A 12,567-nucleotide genomic window follows, 5' to 3' on the forward strand; every position below is an offset into this window, starting at 1 on the left:
AATCTTATGTCTTGCAACTCTCAAGAACATCCCTCTCTCCTTTCTTGCTGGTCCAGAATCCTCACTGCCCCATGGTTTCTACATATTAAATTTTGTTATGTCTTCTTTTTCTGCCCCTCTCTCTGATCTCTGCTTATTGTTCATGCCCCACTCAAGCCTTCTTTCTCCAATAAACATCTCCTTGGTGCTCTAGTCCTCACCGATGTACCTGTTTTCAAATTCTTTGTAGATAGAATGGAGTAACCTTATGCTGTCATAATTTGCCTTACCTGTGACCATTATATCCTCCTAAGGAGGTATCAGCTCCTTAAGGAGGGGAAATATGGGTTTTCATTCCATACCATTAATTTGGCATGTGTAGTCTCCTGATGTAAGGCATTTTCCCCCAATTTTCTTAAAATACAATTGACACACAGCACTTACATAAGTTTGGGGTGTACAGCGTAATGATTTGATGTACATATATCAAGAAATGATTACCATGATAAGTTTAATGACCATCCATGGTCTCAAATAGATACAAAAAAGTCTAAAACAAACAAAAAAATATATCTTTTTTTCCTTGTGATGAAAACTCATAGGATTTATTCTCTTAACAACTTTAATATATATCAGTATCATACAGAAGTGTTAACTATCATAACATTGTACATTGCATCCCTAGTACTTATTTATATTATAAGTGGAGTTTGTGCCTTTTGACCACCTGCTTCCAATTCCCCTTCCCACCTCTGTTTATCTGTTTATAATCCATCTGCTTGAATACTCAGTAAGATTCTAGAGGCCAGGCTTCTAATTGTATACTTTATTTCCTCACAAAGATGAGCCTAATGTCCTGCATAAAGAAAACCTTCAATACATGCTCACTTTTTTTAATACATACTCATTAATTGATTTTTCCTGATTCTTTCAAAGAAACAGATAGGCCGTTATAGTATTAGAAACTAACACCACAGAAGTTTCCTTTCTTCAAACCCTCCAATCAGGTCACACTCTGCCTAAAATCCTAACTTCCCATTATTTCTACAGGCCATATAGGATCTAGGCCTTGCCTAACGCTCAGGCATTCTATCCTTGCCTCTCTCCCCTTGTTCCTTCTCAGCCTTTAGTCTTACTCTTCCCTTTGCCTGGAATGCTCCTCCCCCAGGTCTTCACAGTGCCTAATCTTCACAAATGTTACCTTCTTAGGGAAGTCATAATTCATCTTATCACTCCCTATCCAGTATTTTCTCTTGTTTTTCTTCATAACTTCACCTATTCCTACCCCAAATATAAACTACTCAAAAGCAGGGACTTTGAGTCTTATTTTTGGTATATCTCCAAGCCTTGCAATACAATGTGTTTAATCAATGTGACTTGAACAAATACATCAATATTAAGAAATGAAAAAATGAAATAAACACCTACAAATAATGATTGAAAGAGAGATTCTAATTCAAAGCATAGATTCAGAGTGAATTAAAGCTGAAGATCCTGAGGGACAGAGTAATATATCAACCATGCAGGAAAAAAGACACAACCTCAGAATCTGTGGGTATAATTAATAAAAATAGGGTGAATGTGAGTTGTGGGCAAATTGTTCTTACAAAATGATAGGATAAGTGATAGTGTTTTAAATCTTCTGAATTCAGCCTAAATTGAATATTGAGCTCCATAGTAAAAAATGAATAAAGTTGATTATTTATTTCTAATTTTATTAGAAAAAGCAGTGCATCTGGGGACCAAATGACTTTAGAACACATTATAGACAATAACTCTTTAATGCTTTAACATAGGTGGAGACAGCAATCATTATCCCATTTAGCAGATCTTAAAAATTGAGGCAGTAAAAACTAATGGTTCGTCTAACGTTTCAACATTAGAGTGTCATGTTGAATTTCAGTTCATAGCTACATGTTTTTTCCTGCATCTACTACATTTATTATTACATAATCACAATTATTACATAACTTATATTATGAACATGAGTTTCAACATAGTGAGAGAAGCCTCACACTCCACATTCTACAATAGATTTCTCTTCTGTAATCATCCAATTATGGGTAACCAGAAAGGCCATGAATACAGCACTAGGTCTTAAATATGGACATTTCTCCCATTAATTTATTCAAAAAGTGCTGTATTCATGGTCAGGGAGTTGGTTCAGATTCAAGAATGGACTGACTACGGAAAGACATAAATTCAAGGCCAGATTAGAATCTTAAAGGAAGTATAGTACCCTACAAAGCAGAGAAAGTGGTTTTGTGGTGGCAAAATTGTAGCAAATACCAATTTGATGACTCCTGAAAAGTCACATAGAAGCAGTTTCTCAAAAAATTAAATCAAGATTTAGAAGAAATATTAGTGATATATAATCATTTTTCCTCTTGTATGCCACTTCCCATAGATTTATTTCTTTAATTTTAGTTATTTTTTGTTCATGGATATCCCAAATTCCACTCTCCCTCCACTAAGAAAGTTCCAGTCTCAAAGTTGTTAAAGTAAAAACAATTGTTGTTAAAATGGAAAATAGAAGCAATTTTTATCATTGGCCCACCACAGTTTGGCTCAGTTTTTCGAGTCTCTGCTCTAGTGAGAATGAAGCCAGACCACACACTGAGGCTGAATTACAACACTTCAAAAAGAAGAAAAACACTAATGGAAAAAGTCAAATGGGTTTCCAAATGGGAGGTGGCAGACAGTGCAGAAACCTCTTAGCACAGCTCTTATGAGGACTAAACTCTGAATCCAAGAGCCCAACACGCAATCATGAGTTTGCATTCCCATTCTTCTGTGGCTATAGAACAGGAAATGTCCATTCAGCTGTAGACTGTACTAGAGTCCATCAGCTTGAGTGGAAAAGCATGTTTAGAGCCTTTCACCACAATCCCCACTTTTTGCGAATTGATCCTGCCATTTATGAAAATAAAAATGAGTGCTGCATGGGATATTTTCTTCTTTAAGATTATTTCAATAAGTGAATGAATAAATTGGGGAGTGAATGATTGGAAAGAAAACCTTAAGTTGGTAGTGGTCAAAAACCTAACTTCTGGTATCTTGGACACAAATGCAGCTTTCTAAGTCCTAGAATCCAAGTAAGTGTTGATAAATCAAATTGTGGGAAGGGTACGAGTGACGGTGTATTTTAGGGAAAAGTCAGAAAAGGTACTTAATTCCGTCTGAAGTATTCTCCATCTTTGTCTCTGGCCTAGGCGCTTAGGGTATAGTAGTAAGCAAAAGAAGATACTGTTCCTTCCTTCAGAGACAGATCTAAATTTAAAAAGAGCCCCACAGATACAAAATTAGAATTGCTGTGAGTACTGGTAAAGAGGGATACATGTTAATATGAGGGTGTATAAAATGTGTGAATTGACTAGGGAATCAGGGAAGGCTTTTCTGTAGATTTAATGGAGTTGACCTGTACTCTGTGCTAATCAGTCTCAGAGTCGTGAAGATTTTCATATCCTAAACGCAGCTGGGCTGAGGAGGGCTTTCCAACACTATATCTTGGTTAGACCTAGGAAAGTTAGGGTCATTTGGTGAGACATGTATGCTTCCATGGCTCTTTCACAAATATTATGCAAACTTCTGAAAATCTGCACCGAACTGGGCATTTAAGGAGTCATTTGGGGAATAGCACAGATAAGAGCTTGGGAAGAGGCTTTAAAACTCATCAGAATAAATAAAAGGGAAAAATAGAAGAAAGAGGCAATAAGGAAGAAAATGGACATTTTTAAATGGGAAGTAGAAACTAGGTGCTATATATAAGTTATCCCATTTAATCTCCCCTCAATACTATGGGCATTGAGTGTAACTATCCCCATTTTATAGATGTGGAAACTGAGACTTCCAAGAGTTAAGTAATTGACTATGACAAATCCAGTTAATAGATATGCTAGAATTTGAACACAGGTCTCTGGCTTCAGACTCATGCTCTTAATTTTTCCATACACAGTGCTTCTTCTCTAGAGAAACCTCATTAGGCCTTATAGTGGATAATATGTGTCATTCTAAAATAAACTCTGCCTCTAATCTAATTTAACTAAAGGGGAATGCTCTTGAGCACTCAACCCAATTGCCATTATTCCAGGAGAAAAATTACAGAGATTTGCCTTAATTCTGTGAGTCTTTGATACCATTGTTTCTGTCAACCTAGTCATGCCCTAAACTTTTTCTTGTGAAAATAGATTGTACTCTCCCTAACTGTAGACATAGGCTCATAACCCAGGCTGGAATAACAACACATTTCTATCCTCCAGGCAAAGCACTTGTCAGTATGGCAGACATTGTGGTTTGGCTCCAATACTCAAATATAATCCATTTCTTCTCTTCCTGACTCCATCACAGAGTTTGGAAAATATGAAATAATCTTTTTCCCAATCTCCTGTGAGCTAAAAGTAGCCATGCAATCCATTTCTGGTCAATGAGATGTATATTTGCTGAATAGTACTTCTGTGAAAGGTTTGCTTCCCCAGTAACAAAGAACAGACTCAGTTGGCTTGTCCTTTTGACTATTTGTTCTCTTTCCAGCATGAAATTCAGATGTAATACCTGGAGATGCAGCATCCATTCTGTAACCAAAAAGCAATGAAGGCATAAGCCAACGTTGAGGATGTTGGAACAGAAAAATGGAGAGAGCTTAGGATTTTGAGTCATTTGGCTGGCGATTGACTGTTCTCTTGGTTTTGTTATTGGGCGAATTCATGATCCTCCAATTGTTTAAGCCACTACTTTTTAAAAATTCTTTTCCACTATGGTTTATTACAGGATACTGAATATAGTTCCCTGTGCTATATAGTAGGACCTTGTTGTTTATCCACTCTATATATAATAATTTGCATCTTAAGCCACTATTATGAAGTTATTTTCTGTTTTACTGCCAAAAGCACTACTGAAAGATAGAGTCAGAGTTGCATATATAAAATAAGTCAGGCCGGTTGGAACCCTTCTTCAACATTTTTCTACTTGAATTAGAAGAGTGATGCTCTTTTCAATGTTTTGTCTGAAGGAAGTGGTCATGTTCCCTCTGATTGTGGCCACCCCACAGAAACAGAATGTACCCCCAACAAAACTGAGTTTGAATATCTAGATTGATGATGCCCCATATACCCGGGGAGGGTATGAAAAGATTAGTTATAAATCAGACAAAAGGTGTGCTAGGCCTGTACAAAACCTACAAAGCTTTGCTGGAAGTAATTAAAGAAAGTCTAAATAAATTGAGAAACATACATTGAACAGGAGTTGAAGAACTCAATATTTTAATATGTAAATTCTTCCCATATTAATTTATAGACTCAAAGAAATCAACAACCAAAATTTCTGCAAACTATTTTTGTAGAAAATGACAAACTGATTAAAAAATTTATATAGAAATGACCTAGAATAGCCATAACAACCTTTGAAAAGAATGAACTAGTTGAAGGACTAACACTTGATTTTAAGTCTTACTATAAAGTTATGGTAATCAAGATAGTGTGGTACTGGCATCAAAGTAGACAAATAAGTGAATTAAATATAATAAAGCACCCAGAAATAGAATCACACATATATGGACAATTGATTATTGGCAAACATGCGAAAGCAATTCAGTGGAAAAAGGAAACACACAAGGTGCTGTAACAATTGGCTATCATTATGCAAAAGATAAATGTCAACCCATACCTCACATCATATATATATGTGTATATATATGTATATACATATACATACATATATATATATATATATATATATATATATATATACACTCAATATGGATCATAGAACTAAATTTGAACCTAAAAATATACAACTTAGAGAACAAAACATAGGAGAAAATCTTTATGACAGTGGATTAAGCCAATGTTTCTTAGATATGACCCTACTGCAGTGGATGGGTAATAGTATTTCACTGAGATTTTAGTTTTCATTTCCCTATTGATGTGGGGAATTTAAGTATCTTTTCATATGCTTATTTGTCATTTTTATATCTTCTTCAGTGAAATGTCTGTTCATCTTTAGCCCATTTATGAAGTTTTATTTTGTCTTATTGAGTTGTATGTTCTTTATACTAGATATAAGACATTTATCAGATCATTGATTTGTAAATATTTTCCTCAGTTTGTGGCTTGCCTTTTCATTTTTTAAAAATAGTTTCCCTTTAAAAGTAAAAACGTTTGATTTGATGAGGTTCATTTTATGATTTTTTTTTTATGGATCAGCTTTAGAAATCCTAAGAAATCTTTGCTTACCGCAAGGTTATGATGATTTTCTACTATGTTTTCTTCTAGAAGTTGTATAGGTTTAGCTCTCACATGTAGGTCTTCAATCTTTCTGAAGTGTGAGGTAAGGTTTCATTCATTTTCTGTATGGATATTCAGTTGTTTCATCATCTGTTTGTTAAAAGCTCTGTCCTTCAATCCTTCACTTATCTTGACACATTTGACAAAAATTGGCGGTTCATATATGCATTTCTGGACTCCTTGTTCTGTTTCATTGATCTGTTTGTACACCCTTAATGCCAGTATCACAAGTCTTGATTACTGTAGCTTTATTAAATTCTTAAATTGTTGTATGATGACTTTGGCTTTTACACCAGCAAAATTTTTTAGCATATTCTATGTCCTTTGATTTCCATATAACTTTTAGAGTCAGCTGTACATTTCTAAAGAAAAGGCTCTCCTTTTTTACAGCCTTCCTTCTCTTTCTTATTCTGATTCACAAATTCCTGCCACCTTGGTTTCTCTAGACTCTGATGTCTGTCTTGTTAAATCTGCAATCCAGAAGGCCACCAGGCTCCATTTGGGCTCATCCTTCCTACCCTGAGGCCTGGAAATTGCTTGCAGGAAGTACACTGGAGCGTTTATAGGACTGACCTTGTTTGTTTCCTTTCTGTCAGGGATCCTAGGTCTCTGCTATCTGTTGTTCAATGTCTGGAAACACTTGTTGCAAATATTTTGTCCAGTTTTCTGTTTACATTGAGAAGGCAATGCCTGTAGCAGTTAATCCTTCATGGGCAGAAGCAAAATTCCTGCCAGTCATTTTAATTTTAACCCTTCTAGTGGATGTATAGTGTATCTTATTGTGATTTTAATAACTCATGAGCAAACTGTCATGTGCTTATTGTTCTTTCATATATCTTCTTTTATTAAAAGTTTATTAAATATTTTGTTCATTTAAATGGGATTGTCTTCTTATTAAGTTGTAGGAATTTTTATACATTCTAGAAGCCTTTGTCAGAAATGTGTATTGTGGGACTTCCCTGCTGGCCCAGTGGTTAAGAATCCGCCTGCCAATGCAGGGGACATAGGTTCAATCCCTGGTCTGGGAAGATCCCACATGCCACAGAGCAGCTAAGCCTGTGCACCACAACTACTGAGCCTGCGCTCTAGAGCCCGCGAGCCACAATTACTGAGCCCACATGCCACAACTACTGAAGCCCACCTACTTAGAACCTGTGCTCCGCAACAAGAGAAGCCACCGCAATGAGAAGCCTGCACACCACAGTGAAGAGCCCCCCTTGCTGCAACTAGAGAAAGCCCGTGCGCAGCAACAAAAGACCCAACACAGATGAAAAAAAAAAAGAAATATGTATCGTAGATATTTTCTCCAGGTCTCTGTCATTCTTTTCTTTTTAAAATTTATTTATTTTATTTATTTATTTTTGGCTGCATTGGGTCTTCATTGATGCACATGGGCTTTCTCTAGTTGCAGTGAGTGGGGGCTATTCTTCGTTGCAGTGTGCAGACTTCTCACTGCTGTGGCTTCTCTTGTTGTGGAGCACGGGCTCTAGGCACGCAGGCTTCAGTAGTTGTGGCATGCAGGCTCAGTAGTTGTGGTTCATGGGCTCTAGAGCGCAGTCTCAGTAGTTGTGGCACATGGGCTTAGTTGCTCCGTGACATGTGGCATCTTCCCGGACCAGAGCTCAAACCCATGACCCCTGCAATGGCAGGCAGATTCTTAACCACTGAGCCTCCAGGAAAACCCTCCATGTCTCTGTCATTCTTAATCATGTCTTTTGAAGGGCAGAAGTTTTTAACTTCAGTAAAGTCCAATTATTGATTTTCTTTTTTTATGATTCTTACTTTTTCAGTCTCAAGAGACCCTTTTCCTACCCCAAGGTCACAAACATTTTCTCCTATGTTATTTTTCTAGAAGTATTATAGTTTTAACTTCTATGGTTACATCTATAATCCACTTAAAAATTAATTGTGCATATATAGTATAGGGTAAGAGTTGAGGTATATATTTTTTCAAATGGATATCTAGTTGTACCAGCACCATTTGTTGGAAAGAAAATCTTTTCTTATTACTACTTTAACATATTTGTTAACATTGATTAACCACATGTGTGTATGTGTTCATTTTGGGGCAATCTATTTTTTCTTCCTTGATTTATATATTTATTATATTTGAAGTTATGCAGTGTAAGTCCTCCAACTTTGTTCTTTTTCAAAATTATCTTGGCTTGAAAAAAGGATCAAAAGTTCACAGGAGCAAACCTGAAGTCATTCATGCCCAACGGCCAAGAAGAAAAAAATTGAGAAAAAAATTACATAATTATAATATTGAATTTTAACACATAAAATTTTTATCTCTGCACTATATAAATAAAAAATTTAAAAATATGTATGAGGAAAAGGACAGCTCTTCCATTCAGAAGATTTCCGAATAAATGTAGAAAGAAAGAGGGAAATTCTGTAACATTTTGCCATAAATGAATGTTGAATTGTATTATCTTTTGAGGTGATCATGTGGCACTCTTTTTAATTTGTGAATGTGATGAATTAAATGGCAATAATACTTACATAATAAATATGTAAAAAAGCAATAATACTTATATAATATTATGTATATATTTATAAAATATAAGTATATTAGTATCTTTTAAATAGACTTATATTTTTAATACCAATAGCAATAACAATAATTATATTAATAATGATACAATGTTATATATATTCTTGATATAAAGACTTTATAATAATTTTTCCTCTTTATCATGATTAGAGTCCTTGATCAAAATCTAATTTTTCTGATATTAATATAACTATTCCCACTTCCTGTTAGAGTTTAAATGTTATATCTCATTCCATTCTTACCCTTTTAAAAAATTTGAAATGTATTTCTTGTAGACAGCATATAGTCATATTTTGCTTTTTTATATACAATCTGACATCCTAATCTTTTAATTGGATTGTTTAATATGTTGATATTTAATATAATTATCAATATTTTTTAGTATCAACTTACCATGTTTTTAGTAGTGTTCAACATGATACATTAACTTTTTTTGTCTTTTTTCTTCTTTCCTGAATTATCTGAATACTTTTACATATTCTATTTCCACTATATTACCTCATTATATATAACATATTTAAAAAATTTTTTAGCTTGTACTAGGGTTTCATCTATATAAATTTAATATATCATAACATATTTAACATACTACCTCAAATTTATGTATATATAACAATCTCACTATGATATACTTTGATTTCCCCCTCCATCCTTTATTCATTTGTTTTCATATATTTTTCCTACATGTGCTACAAACCCCACAATTCATTGTTATTAATTTTGCCATAAAGAGTCAATTATCTTTTAAAGAAATTAGCAATATGAAAAAATATTTTATATTTACCCATGTAGTTACAATTACCAGTGCTCTTACTCCTATTTGCAGATACAAGTATTCATGTGGGATTTTTTCTCTTGCCAGAAGAACCTTCTTTAATATATCTTGTAGTGCAGGTCTTCTGGCAACAACTTATCTTTCTTTCATCCCTTTTTATTTTGTCTTTACTTTCAAAAGATGTTTTTATTGAGTTTACATTATTCTTTTTCAGTACTTTAACAATACCATCTCATGGTTTACTTTCTTATAAAGTTTCTTAAGAGCAGTATGCTGTCATACTTATTTTATTCCTTTGTATATAGTATGCATTTTTTCTCTCTTCTTTTGAAATTTTCCCTTTTATTGTTAGTTTTCAGCAATTTGATTACGATGCACTTTGATATTTGTGGTAGGCAGAATAATGGCACCCCAAAGATAAACATACTGTAATACCCAGAACCTGTGAATATGTTACCTCTCATGGCAAAGGAAAATTAAGGTAGCCCATGGGATTAAGGTTGCTAATCAGTTGACCTTAAACTAAGGTAATTATCCTGGATTATTTGGGAAGATTCAATGAACTCACAAGGGTTCTTAAAAGTTCAAGAGAGACTCAGAGAACTAGGGGAAGATGTGACCATAAAAGAAATTTTCAGTGAGATACTGTGTTGCTAGTCTTGAAGATATGGAAAAAGGTCCATGAGCCAAGAAGTATGAGTTGCCTCTTGAAGATGGAAAGGGCAACAAAACAAATTCTTCCCTAGAACTTTCAGAAAGGAATTCAGCCTGCTGACACCTTAATTTTAGCCAAGTGAAATTTGTGCTGGATTTTTGATATACAGAATTTTAAGATAATAAGTCTGTGTTGTTTTGAGCCACTAAGTTTGTAGTAATTTGTAAAAGCAACAATAGAAAAATATCAGAGTGTAATTTTTTGTGTGTTTATCCTCTTTGTGGGTTGTTAATCTTCATGTATCAATGGAGCCATTGTTTTCATTAACCTTGGAAAATGGTCATTATTTCTTTTAATCTTTCTTATGATTCTCACTTCTGGGACTCAAATAACACTGATATAACCTCACAAATCCCTGAGTGTTTGTTTATATCTCTTTCAATCCTTTTTTTTTTTTTTTTTTTTCCTGTCTGGACATTATTTTGTAGTTTCAGTTGTTATATCTTCACATTTACTGATCTTTTCTTTTGTGGTATCTAATTTTCTGGTAATCTCATCCAGGAACATTTTTAAATCAAGCATTCTATTATTTTTTCTACAAGTTTTCTTAGATTCTTTACTATAGCTTGTACTTATTTTCTCATATGTTCATGTTTTCCATTAAATACTTGTAATAATCCTTTTAAAATCATTATCTGTTATTTCATCTTTTCTGTTATTTTGGGGTTTGTTTCTAGGACTGGTTATGGGTAACATTTTCGATTTCTTCATATGTCTGCTCATTTTTATTGGATGTTAGGCACCTGTAAATTTCATATTGTTGAGTATTGTAGGTCTTTAGAAATGCTTTTAAAGGTGGTAGACTCTGGTCTGGCATATAGTTAAGTTACTTATTTTTCGGCTTGCTTTTAAGTTTTATTAGTGAAAGTTTAGGGTAGTTTTACTTTAGGGATTTTTTTTTTTTAAGTCCTGCAAATATGTTCTTCTGCTGTCTACTGAATGTCTTGAGTGTTCATTATAATCTCTCAATTCTGGCTGGCCAAAACTCAAGTCTTCCAGCCTTGTGCAAACTCTAAATATTTTTTAGTTTATTTGTCTCAGGTCTTTCTTTTCCTAGACTAGTCGATGTTTTTCCTATGTGCAGGGAACTTACAATTCAGCAACAGATTCAAGGGTATCCTATGCAGATATCTGGCACTCTTTCCTAGTATAGCTCCCTCTTTTCTTAAAATCCACTTTTCAGTTTTCACCTGCCTCCACCTCTCTGAAGCTTTATCTCTGCCTCTTCAGATAGACTACCATTCTATACTTGGGATTCCCCTCCCTGCACCATGCATCAGAAAGTGCTTCTAAAGAGAAAGCCACAAAGATAATATGACTCACTACATTTGTTTACCTTCTCTTAATATCAAAATAATAGTCCTGCAATGCTGGTTGCCCAGTGTCTGCAAACAGTTTTTATATTTTGTCCAGTTTTCTAGTTTTTTATGGGAGTAAGGTAAGGCTCATCCTGATTTCCCCATCTGGACAGGTAGCATAATTGCATTCTTTAGTTTTTAATGATAATTTATATTTTGAAAGATTACCAGTATAGTTTACCCAAAAAGGCTGTTTGCTTTCTTGTGTTTCATATATATATATATATATATATATATATATACATTTTTTCACATATATATTAGATTCTCATCCAATCATAAGGATTAATTTGTGAAAAAGTGTAGGCTGCATTAAATGGTACCCCTTAAACATTTTTGCTTTAATACTCTTTTTGAATTTAGTAAAAAAAAAAAAAAAAATGGTCACTGGTAATTTGAAAAGAAATGCATTGAATCTATAGATTGCTTTGGGTAGTATGGTCATTTTAACAATATTCATTCTTCCAATCCAGGAACACAGTATATCTTTCTATCTGTTTGTGTTGTCTTCAGTTTCTTTCACCAGGTGATGGTGGCCTCATAGAATGAGTTCAGAAGTGTTCTTTCCTCTGTAATTTTGGAATAGTTTCAGAAGGATTGGTGTTAACTCTTCTCTAAATGTTTGGCAGAATTCACCCGTGCAGCCATCTGGTCCTGGACTTTTGCTTGTTGGGAGTTTTTAAATTACTGATTCAATTTCAGAACTGGTAATTGGTGTTCATATTTTCTGTTTCTTCCTTGTTCAGTCTTGGGAGATTGTACCTTTCTAAGAATTTGTCCATTTCTTCTAGGTTGTCCGACTTATTGGCATATAGCTGCTCTTGGTGGTCTCTTATGACCCTTTGCAGTTCTGTGATGTCAGTTGTAACTTCTCTTTTTTTATTTCTGATTTTATTGGTTTG

This window comes from Balaenoptera musculus, chromosome 9 (assembly GCF_009873245.2).
Source record: "Balaenoptera musculus isolate JJ_BM4_2016_0621 chromosome 9, mBalMus1.pri.v3, whole genome shotgun sequence".
NCBI lineage: Eukaryota > Metazoa > Chordata > Mammalia > Artiodactyla > Balaenopteridae > Balaenoptera > Balaenoptera musculus.